At 34.6% G+C, this 12,715-nt stretch overlaps 2 protein-coding genes across 2 annotated transcripts in view; both read right to left on the reverse strand.

Moving 5' to 3' along the window:
* Positions 1–4,184, reverse strand: part of LOC307003579 (SE-cephalotoxin-like) — a 30,706-nt gene extending 26,522 nt beyond the window's left edge. The window contains exon 1 of the mRNA XM_079622208.1: positions 4,082–4,184. The gene's annotated coding sequence lies outside the window, so the exon portion shown is untranslated. The remainder of the gene's footprint in view (positions 1–4,081) is intronic.
* LOC307004875 (piggyBac transposable element-derived protein 4-like) overlaps positions 1–12,715 on the reverse strand; it is a 145,283-nt gene that overhangs the window by 99,723 nt on the left and 32,845 nt on the right. The window lies entirely within an intron of this gene.

The following is a 12,715-nucleotide window of genomic DNA, read 5'->3' on the forward strand; positions in this document are numbered from 1 at the left end:
GCTGGTTGTCCTGCATCCTCAATAAACAAGCTACAGTTAGTCCAAAATGCAGCTGCTAGAGTTCTTACCAGATCAAGAAAATATGATCATATAACACCGATCTTATCATCTCTACACTGGTTACCTATAAAGTTCCGTATTAATTATAAGGTATTGTTACTGACTTATAAAGCCCTAAACGACTTAGCTCCAGTCTATTTAACGGATCTTCTATCGCCCTATAATCCATCGCGCTCTTTAAGATCGCTAAATTCGAGGCTTTTGGTTATACCTAGTAGTGTTGTCAAAAATATCGATATTTCGATAAATATAGATACTGAAATATCTGAACGGTACCAATACTAATTTCCCGAAGTATCGATACTAGTCGAGCGGTTACTTTCACTTCTCTCCAAAGGCGCGTTGACAAACACCACACGTGACGCACTCGTCTCATTCGCTCTGGTTAAATAGCAAAAGTGAAGTGAATGGAAAGATGCTGGCGAGGGCGGCGCCCCCGCGACCGGCTTTGGTTGATTGATAAAGAACACCGCGAGCGGGCATGTCGGAGAAAAGCGCGGACACGCGTAAAAACACACCGCGAGCGGGCATGTCTTAGTCGGAGAATAGCGCAGACACGCGCTTCACACTGTGAGCGGGCTGCGGGCACCCAAAAGATTGTTTGACAATCAATAATCCCTCACATCACTCATTTAAAAAAAAAAAAAATTTATAGGTGAAAACAGACTTAAGGAACAGGCTCCAGGGGTACCATTTAGCAAGCATAGGCTCAGCATCAGGGGTGTTTGGACAGACCTTTCCCCACTGCTAAAAAAAATCCTAAAGGAAACACTGTAACTCTTCTCATTTTAACTTTTCTGAAACATTAACCAAGATGGCCTAGTATTGTTGTTGATATGAGTCTGTGTTGTCTCGTTTTTTCACCGTAATTCTTAAAGTTAACATAATCTGACTGAGGAATCTTAGACAAGTAAATATTTAAACTGTGGTCAAATGTAAATTAACTTGTGCCTATTTAACTTTATTCAGAAAATTATTATTTAATTCTGCAATTTGCCTTCATTAGCGATTATCATCAATTTGATTACACAGATTTATTAAACTAAACAGCTAGACAATGGCATCTCTGAATTCAATAATGAAATGCCTTTAACTGAAAATTGAATGTTTAATCTTATTATTATACATTACTGACACTCTATCCTCCAATTTGATACTGTTGAGTGTTTTTTTGTTACAGCAGGCTATATTTTAATCTTTGATAACAGTAGGTTAGACAAATACAACGGGTCATGTTAGCCCTGGTCCAATTAAAAAATATTAACAGATAGAACTGTAAAATATACCTCATTGTCATGTTCTAGACTTGTTATATTTAGCTTTAAATAAAAAAAATACCCCCTTAATATTATGGCAGTTTTTTTCTCTGTGGTATCGAAAATGGTATCGAATATCGATATTTTTCAAGGTATCGTATCGAAGTTAGAAATTCTAGTATCGTGACAACACTAATACCTAGGATATCTAAGTCCACCAAAGGAGGGAGAGCATTCTCACATTTAGCTCCAAAACTCTGGAATAGCCTTCCTGATACTGTTCGTTGCTCAGACTCGCTCTCCCAGTTCAAAACTAGATTAAAGACGCATCTCTTGCAGGCATTCATATAAATGTTTTAATCTTACAGTTAAATCCGGCCTCTAGTTCATAACCGCCAGAGGAGAACTGGCCCCCGACTGAGCCTGGGTTCTCCCAAGGTTTTTTTTCTCCATTAGGTCACCTGATGGAGTTTTAGGTCACCATTAGGTCACCTGATGGAGTTTTTCGTTTCCTTGCCACTGTTGCCTTTGGCTTGCTCAGTTGGGGATATTCAATTTAATTAATCAATCAATATTACTATTGATTAGCATTACCAAACATGGACATTTTATTATTATTTTAATTTAATACTGTGAAGCTGCTTTGATACAATCTGTATTGTGAAAAGCGCTATACAAATATTCTTGACTTGACTTGACTTGACTTAACACATATTGTGTTGGACACACATGATCAACTTAAAATTACACAAAATGTGTTAAAATAGCCATAACACAATTTTTTTTTTATTAATTAACACATCCCTTTTGAGAGTGCATTCAGCGTAAGCACCGCTGCACTGTGATGTCTCCCAGCACATTTTTGCGCATGTGAAGAGGATGATTTTTCTACGTCAAAATTGGAACGTGAGTTAAGTACAAAGCCAATAATAAAGAATAGTTTAGCATCCAAATACATTGCAAACGTTAAAACATTTTGATTATAATGAGAGAGTTATGTGAGCCCAACACCACTTACTTTCGTTTTTATTTTATTTCGTTTTGACTTTTTATAGTTATTTTTTATTCTTGTTCTGTTCTGAATATCATTACATTTAAAGTATTTGTTGCAGAATATTTTGAGTATATCATAAAATCAGAATAATTATATCGTTTTAGTGATTCCCTAGTTATATTATTATTATTTTTTAAGGAAAAAGACAGAGATTGTTACTTGCCTGACCTGATTAGAAAAATAAAATAAATAAATAACTAGGGAATCATTCAAATGAGAGAATTATTCTGATTTTATTATACACTAAAAATGTTTACATTAAAAACCAAAAAAATGTAATGCATTTAACATCTTAAATTAATCACAAAGATTAACAAGTTAATTCCCTCAGCCCTAATATTTTTATTTATTCATTTTGGAGAGCAGACAGAAGAAGATTGTTGTTTGTTTTCAGATGTTCAGTAGCATCACGAGTTTTACTTTTCTTCTCGGTGTCAGTGGTTTCATTTACAAAAGCCTTTGAACACAAAACTCTGGTGGTTCACTTTATTTTGACATCCAAATGTAGCTTGTATATGTTATTATACAAACCAAAGGACATGCAATGATATTCTGTCTACCGTATTTTCCGGACTATAAGTCGCTCCGTAGTATAAGTCGCATCAGTCAAAAAATGTGTCATGAAGAGGAAAAAAACATATATAAGTCGCACCGGACTATAAGTCGCATTTATTTAGAAATGTATTTCACAAAATTCAAGACCAAGAACAGACATTTAATCTGGAAAAGCAAGTTATTCAGCCCCACAACAGCACACAGAACAACAGGCTGAATAGGTGTCCGGCATGTTAACATAACACAGGGTTTCCCGCAGCACTTTGGAACTAATGCGGCCGCCTAATAGCACACGCCTGCCGCCTTAACTACGTCGTCAAATGTATATGAGCGATATCCGCCGTGTTACCCGTGTTACCGCCCGAGCCCGATTTGTCCCGCCACTATACTCGGGCCGGACATTGATCTAGAGACGTGCGGCGAGGGACTCAGGGGTTAAAGTGAAAAGAAATCCTGAGCCTGAACTTTTTTCCATATTCAAATGGCACCATTTATTTTCAAGTATTACGGCTGTATGTTAATTGCATCTTTTTATGAAGGCCAGTATAACTGATATTAATATAATACTGATGTCTCGATGAAAATGATTTCCCCCCCAAATTTTTTACATTTATTAGGCTTAATAAAAAACTTCTTTTAATGTAAGTGAAATTAAAACAATCCTCACTTAAACCCATAATAAATGTCATATTTACCTGTACCTTTCTTGTCTAACAGTTACGAAAATATACAGAAATTGAACAAGGTTATAAAACAGTCGAAACTGCATCAATTATAAATGAAATATAGATTAATCCTTATTAAAGCTACAAGCGTTCTGTCAAGAGCTGTTAGTAATTTTCTCTAGAAATCAGTTCCAGTCTGACTGATCTGATTTTTCTTTTATTATTTTAAACTATTAAAATTATTATTTCTATAAGTACAGTTTTTTGATACTCTACCTACGTCAGTGTGGACAAATACTTGATGTCTATGAAGTAAAATACACTCAAATGTTGTCAAAGGACCCGATGTAAAAACAACAGCTACTAGACCACTAACCACCAGATTGCTGCAAGATACATGCGCTAAAAAGCTTTTTGAGTTATCAATCATTTTAGGAAAAGAATGATGTTGAGATACAAGAGAAAAACAATAAAACAGCAGAATAACTCACCAGAAAACCCGATCATACAGTTGCAAAACCAGACAAAGACCAGAACCAACACTGGGATATTTAGAATGAAGCTAATGTGTCACATGACAACAACCAGAAGAAGGCAGGGTTTAAAAAAGAAAAAAGGACAAAGCTTGATACAAGAGTTTGTGGACTCATGAAACAGACACAATGACCTCTAGTGGTCATCTGGAATTCATGGCAATTCAAACAACAAACTCTTGTGTTGTCATTTTTTCCACCACAAGTAACTTTTTTAAAAACTGTTTTAAAGTTTTTATATTATTTTTTCCCGAACAGTATGGCTCAGTCTATCATGACAGATAACATTATCACACAAGGCTGCTGATTTGTGAGACAAGTTTGAGCTGTCGCAGTATGAAGATTTGGAATTTGCACTGCATGGCTTTTCCTAACAATGATTGTGAACAAGCCAACTCTTACAAGCTAAGTAAATTCCCAGACCTTAGTAAAAGTCACCTGAGAGCTCAAATCTCTTGGGGTTGTGTTGTACGGCTGCCTGAAGTTCTAGTTTAACCATCTGAAATCTCTGCATAGTCCAAGGCTTATGCAAGCTGTATAGGATTCCTTTGTATGAACGTAGTGGCCACATCTGTTATTCATCAGTGTGGGACGCTGTTCTCGGTCTGGAAGGCTTCTCTGGATGCAGAGGCGCAGGAGGAGATTTAGCTGGAAACTGGCCATTTATAGTGTTGTTACACAACGTATATATGCTGTGTAACCCTGTGATGCTGTGAACAGCGTGTTTTCTCGCAGTCATTCACTTATTTGCCAAAAGTACGAATAGCAGATGTTGTCCGTTTTGTTGACAGTTTTCAGGGTTACAAATTCTTTCTTGAGCAATTTTTTTTTGATTACCAAGGTATGTGGGTGGTTGACGTGAACTCAAATCCAAAGTGGGAAATTTTTTTTCTAAAATGCATGTCAAATGTCTTATAATTATATTGCTTAATATGTGAATAACTCGAAACTGAATGTGTCCCTTTCTAATTCCTTATTAATTTAGCATTTTATTAACTTTTTTGTGTGGTAGTCCCAAAAATTGTCCACCGGTGTGACAACATTTTTTATGTTAATATTCAATTCAGAGATTGTGTGACAGATAATACAAATATGCACAATCCTAATCAATTTGTCCTAATTACATTCCCACATCAAAAGTAACCAATAAAAATTCACAATCATGTTATTATCCCACTATAAAATGTACACATAGGGACTTTACCCAAACGTCTGGATTATATTTACCCAAACGTCTGGATTATATTCATTATCATTTGTATAAAACCTAATGAAGTTTCATTCCATCCTTATATGTGCACAGTGATGATATTATTATTATACTATTCAACACCTTTTACATAAATTTGTGCATTTAAATGCCTTTTCCACTTATAATTCAGTTTGTCACACCACAGGACATTTCGTCACACCATTGGACAACAAAAAGTACCAGTATGCCCTTGTTTTGTACAAAGTCACATTTATTATTTCTTGTTCAGATAATTAAAACAATTCATTAAAACAAAGGTACAACTTCAAGTTCAAATGTGTTTTGTACAATAAAGTCAGAAGAAAGAAGAAGAAACCAACATTCCCATAAAAAAGACCTGGGAGCTATCGTAACATTTAGCAACATAACATTAACATGTAAACAAAATTCACCTGGCTTATTACTTGTTCAAATTTATTTTAAAATTCACTAAAATAAAAAGGTAAGCTTTAAGTTATAAAGGCCACCTTGTCACATTTCATAACCATAAATGGAATTGATCAGAATAAAACAGCAAAACATCATGTGGTTCATAAAAATAATTCATACAGAATAAAACAGCAAAACATCCTGTGGTTCATAAAAATAATTCATACAGAGTACACTGTGAAATACAAAAAAGAAAAAAAGTAGTGTTTTAGAGTTTAAGGACTCATCCTCCTTTCACACCTCATTGAACAGCAGCCAGTCATATTTGGTGAGTTGGGCTGCCTAGCAAACATCGATTTCATTGGCCTTTTTACGCAGTGGTATTACGCAACAAGGAAGTCTGTACAAACTGGATACCACTGTTTTCAGCGGAATATGAGGAATGCGGCAAAAAAGACCGCACCTCTCTATCACTAACAGTTTTTAAGATAATTACACATGTAAAAGTATGCAATTTTGGGCGGTACCGCCCAATCCGTTCCCATAACATTTCTATTCATATCGCATTAAAATGTACGATCTCAAGAGCTTAAAACAGCTAACTGAGCTAGCAATGACTCTCCTCTTCCTGATTCGCGTCAGCTATGACATCAGCATGATATGATTAGTTTCTAAAGCTGTCAATCATCTCACGTGAACCAACCAGACCATAAGGCTGTTCTACACATCTCTTCATCTGATTCAAGAAGCTACTAAATGCAGGATTCAAATATATCTGGTTTGTTCGTGATTTCTGTCTGATTTTGGTTATTTTATAGGAACAAAGAATGTTTACATCCACTGGTGTGACAGTCATGTCCACCAGTGTGACACTGATTTCATGTCACACTACAGGACAGTGCTGTCACACCAGTGGACATTTTCAAGATTAAGGCCAGTTTGCGGCCTAACTGTATGAGACACAGTCTTCAATCCTGACTAACAGTGTTAAGATTTACATTATTTTCAATAGTCAATAAATATAAATTGCTGAAAATTTTCAGATCAATACTTAGATTATGTCACACCAAAGGACAGCGTAATGGATCCCATTTCCAACAGTGCATGGAAATAGCAATATTATGAAAATATTTTAAACAGAACTCACCTTCTGGGCAGTCCATGTACTCCAGTGAGGTCTACTGTGCTTCCTGGATGAAGAAGGGCCCTTCTCAGTAATAAGGTGCCAAAATTAATGCCCGTTTTATATCTACAGAATGGCGTCACACCAGGTGGACACCACTTTTGCGGACAAAATGTAATGTGTCACAATTATTCTAAATGGGGACCTTATGACTTATAACCTTTAGTTTCATTAAGTTAACACCTCTATAACATCTATTCAAGTATTTTAATGTATTTAGACTTATTTTTCATTTAATTACAGTAATTTTAAGATAAGCAAAGCTACCCCGGACAGTCACACCAGAGGACAAATGTCATGTTTAAAACTAAATATTTACATATTTTAATTATAATACTCATTAATTACAGATGTATTAGTTCTAGAAGATTAAACTGTATATAACAACAGACATTTTAATGAAATATTATACATTTTTATTAATATTTGTCACCATGGACGCAAAAATGTAGCGTCACGTCAACCACCCATGTATTATATTCACGAGAGCCAATTTACAATTTATATTTTGTTGGTTTTATGGATGAATTTCAAAGCGGTGTAGAGTTTTAACCATGTGTGTATTTGGACACTTCAGTCTCAAATATTATTGCAGGGACAATGGTAATTAGGGCCAGATGTTATAGGTCATTAAGAAAGCGTGAGAAACCACATCAGCTTGAGGTAAATACATACTGGATTTAGCTAATGATGAATGGTATATTTTCTGATAACCAGATAAATTCTAATGTATTACTTGTCTCAGTATCAATAGTAACAGCAGCTATAGTTAGAAAAAAAACAACGTTTCATTCATTAAAATGGCATTTCACTTCATGACTAAGCTCACACTTACTATATCTACACCCACAAAATCAATAAATAAATTGAAATGTCTGATTGTATGTGTGATATCTAGTGGCTTTCTTTAAATTGCATGTTATTTAGTTGTCCAGGAGAGTGCAGCAATCTTACACTAGATTATGGCTAATTTTTCATGTTACCACCATGAATTAAACTTAGAATTGTACATATTTACAGTGAATTTAATTTAAATAATAAAACAAAAACAAATTTTAGACAAAAAACATTTATGAAGTGAGTGATATTACATTAAAAAAACAATTCATGTTACAAAAACATATTTTAGTGTCTCTAGAGACCCCAAAAAGCCCCAATGTACACCCTAAATTAACAACACACAAAGGTTAAATAAAGATGTGAAATATATGAGTCTTTCTGTCACTTTCTTCAGATCACGCTTGAATCCAACTATCCACCTCAAATGGCAGCTTATACTTGTACTTGTGCTGCTGGAAGAAGTTTGTGCAACCACATGGTGGCCCTACTTTACCAGACAGCACATTACAGTACATTAGGAACCAAAAATGTTCCAGCTGCCATTGCTTGCACAAGCAAACAGCAGGCCTGGCATAGGCCACGCACCCAGGTAAAATAAAAAGAAAACAATTCAAACAGTTTTAATTTTTCAACTACAGTTAATAATAAATAAAAATGTATGTAAAGTCCATGATGTGCAAATCAGATTACAATCAAGTGCAATATATACATGTTTTGTCAGGGAATCGCTCCTGAACCAGTGGATGAGCTTGTGGTGCGCAAGCCGAAATCCTCTGCTAGGAGCTGTGTGCAGTCTACTCTGTACAAAGCATATGGAGGTAATCTCCAAATACTAATACAATACCTCTTCACATTAGATAAGAATTAACACACTGAGGCATGAACATTTTTGTTTAAGGACCTTTGCCTGACAAAGACATGATTGCTGGAGCAGCATTCCTCATCTCCCTTCGACCACAACCGTCTGGGTGCCCCCCAGACCAAAGCGATGCGTAGAGGGGTGGAGCCAGAGGTTCTTCATCGCTATGCTGAGACCTTTGATGTTAATGTTCTTCCATGCAGTCTCAACATCCACCCCGATGCTCCACACCTCGGTGCCAGTCCAGATGGTAAAGTGGTGGACCCAAACGAAGAACCTCCCTATGGCCTAGTAGAGGTTAAGTGCCCTGATGTGAACGACATTGGAGAGGCATCACACACTCATATAATAGGGGGTCAAGCAAAACTACGAAAAAAACACACCTACCACTGGCAAGTCCAGGGTCAGCTGATGGTCACTGGCTTAGCTTGGTGTGATCTGGTAACGGATACAAGGAGTGACTTCACCGTGGAGAGAGTATGAAGGGATGATGAGATAATACATCCACGTTTTGCTAGGGAGAAAATAGGCAAGAAATTGACCAACCAAAGATGTTTATATTATTCACAGTTAGGCATGTTGTATGTTTCTAAGCTTTATGATAAATGTTATTTTAAAAATGGTTCCCAAGCCTGACAGAAATTGATAATTGAATGGATAATTTTGCATGTGACAATCACACAATATTTTATTATAAAATGACCAAGACAGACAAAATCAAGTAATTATGTTTAAAATATACCTTCAGTCAGTATTTGCCCAGTTGGATCGCACTTAGTCTGGACCCTCACCCTTAAGCATGCCAAACCCGAGGAAAAAACACCATAATGACTTACTCTTGGGATCACTGGAACACACAAGCCTTTCCACCACGTCAAGGTGGCGATCCTTGGAAAGGACATTCACTCTCCATTCATTCTTTATCTAACAAACACACACACGCACGGACACACTGTGATGTATGCTGATGTATGCTGATACTTACCACTAGGTGGAGCCCTGTACATGTATCTTGGTTATGACAAGTAAAGGCAGAACAAGAACGACATTGACAGTGACCAACTCGTGGTGTGTCTTCTCTTTATTATATTTTGTTTTCCTAAGTGTTAATCTGTTACTACTCTTTCATTTCTTTCCTATGACAGAATGTTCAAAAGAGCCAAAACTATTCAAACACCATCTGTCAAAAATTCAAACAGAATGTTTTTGATCTTCTGTATAACAGTAGTCATTTTCAACTCTAAGCTTTTAAAACTACTTTAAACTTTTAGGCCCGGCTTTAAATCAGTTTAAAATCTTTTTTCTATTTTGTCCTCATTAATGATTTTATAATCCTGATCCATAGGAAAACCATTCACTGTCTCCAGAGACAGTATATGGAAGAAGAAAAAATATCAGTATTTACTTATGAAAATGAAAAACACTTTTCTTATCTGTTTATTATGAACAAATTCCATTGTGGTTCATGAGTTTCAGAGGTTAAATTGATGTCATGAAGTCACTCAACTCCTCTCGTGTCATTCTTTTCCAGGTCAGGCAGCAGTACAGGAAGTGCTTCAGATGTCTTTTCTGTGGACTCAAACCCAACTACATCAAAAGTGTCCCAAGAAAAACACAGCAACATCACGTTAACCCTAGAACGCGTAAACCAAAATATCTACATGAATGCTTAGAGGGTCAAAATTTGAAATTAAGGGTTTTCCAAAACAAAAAAAAGTCCTATTAATGATAAATAAATAATCAATGCGTTTGGTTTAGGATGAATGCAATCTGAATGTTCTACATCTGCCACCATTTTAGCATTATAATGTGAGCTATAGAGCGTGTTGTGGGGTTAAAATTCACAAATCTTTTCCCATATGGATAGTAAAATGTCTATTGGATGTGATCTTCAAAATCTTGGTAGAAGCCAGGTACTTTTGTTATTTGTCTAATGTTATATGAATACTGTGAATTCAGACATATTACTAATTTCACATACTTATTTTCACCTACTATATAGTTGGGTTGGTGTCTGAGGCTAATTCTGGACCCAGAGCAAAGAAATCACCACAGGTTTTAAATATAATCCATAAATATTTTTATTATTGACAAAAATGTATGAGTCAAAATTCCATAGGAAATGAATATGGGTCAATTTGACCCCCTTAATGCATTCTTGGGTTGTGATACAACAAAATGATCAGAAATGTTTTTTTCAAATACATTAATATATACTGTTTACATTTATATAATATATTTAGAAATCACAGCATGCTGGGTCGATTTGACCCCTTTATTACTCATTCTAAGGTTGGGGAAATAAAAAGTACCATTAATATACAGGTCATTTTATATAATAGAAACAATGTTTTTGGATGTTATATTCCAATTCACCCTTCACTGAATAGATGCGACTAATGCGGACAATCAACAGATTACAGTACGTCACTGCTCACGACCCCACATGTTCAATTGGTGACAAGAGCTGACCACTCCCAACACTTATATGACAAAACTCGACAAAATGTCTGTTGTTATCTGTTGGTTCAGTGTGAATTGGCCTACAGTCTCTGCTTGTATAGGTTTCTTAAAATTACAACTGTTAAATAACTAATTTAAGCACTTAAGATTTTTTTTTGGTGGAGGGCAAAAGTTTCCAGACTAACTAATAGTTTTTGTTTACTTAATATAAAAGCTGAATATGGAATAAATGCTGTCAAAATACAAAAACTAAAAAAGTACTTCATGCCTATATGGTAAATGGAAATATTGAGTAACTTTACATTGTATAGTATCATAAAAGTAAAACATTTTTTATATTTGGCATGTATCAACTAATAATTAATGAAACTTTTAAACTTATATTTAACTGATTAATTTATTTTGTCAAGCTCAGAAAGCCTTCATTGGGTTATCAATCCTCTGAAAACATATTATACGAGTATCTTAATTTATAGCTGTTAACAGTATTGGTATTAAGCTCATGAACTATTTTATTTATTCTTTTTTTAAACACTTTTCTTTTGATTTTCGGGTGAAAAGCATATTTTTACAGATTCCTCTGATAATCAAACTTGGATATTTTCAAGTAGATGTTTGCAAATAAAAATAAAGGCCTAAAAACTATTCAATGTGTGCCTGGTGAAGGGATATGAATTTACATTGAATGGAATCATAGTTGTTTAGTTGTAAAGTTATGAATTTATTAATCTTGCACAATTATATTTTTGTCTGTCGAGCTCAGAAAGATGTTTCTTCTGTAAGGACCCATTTCACAGTATATTACTTTAAATATTCATATGCCTCATACAAAATATGTATTTTTATTTAATTTTTTACAAATATCTTAATAAACAAAAAAAAAACATATATTTTTTTTTTTTACATTTTTGTTTTTTACATGTTTTAAACATGTTTTTTCAGGCTCCACAAAAGAACAAAGTTCCAGTGACTCTGGTTTGAGAGGAATGCCCTAAATTCTAAATCAAGCCATCTTCCACAGGATTTCTGTATTTAAAATGCAACATTAATAACTTTTTTGAAAAATAACTTTTCCGATTTTTTTTTTTTTTTTTTACAACAGAAGTCAATAATCAAGAGTTTGAAAAAGATTAGAAAAATCCATTTTATTGAGGAAGTTAAGAAGGGAATGTAGGGATTAGTCATGACAGAAAGAACCCTTACAGAAAGCAAACATATTTTATATTTATGATCAATATATTAAATGGTTTAAATATATTGAAAAATGTATTAAATCATATATTGCATTAATATTATATTGAATACATAATGAATTGCTTCTTTTCAAATAATACAATTTTGTGACAACATATTTACTGTTATACACTGTAAATAAAATATAATTACCGTATTTTCTGGACTATAAGTCGCTCCGTCGCATCAGTCAAAAAATGCGTCATGAAGAGGAAAAAAACGTATAAATCGCACTGGACTATAAATTGCATTCATTTCTAAATTTATTTCTCAAAATCCAAGACCAAGAAAAGACATTTAATCTGGAAAGACAAGTTATTCAACTACACAATAGCACACAGAACAACAGGCTGAATAGTGTCCGGCGTGTTAACGTAACTTCAGCTACACAAT

Source organism: Phoxinus phoxinus (genome assembly GCF_949152265.1).
Source record: "Phoxinus phoxinus genome assembly, chromosome: 9".
Taxonomy (NCBI): Eukaryota; Metazoa; Chordata; class Actinopteri; order Cypriniformes; family Leuciscidae; genus Phoxinus; species Phoxinus phoxinus.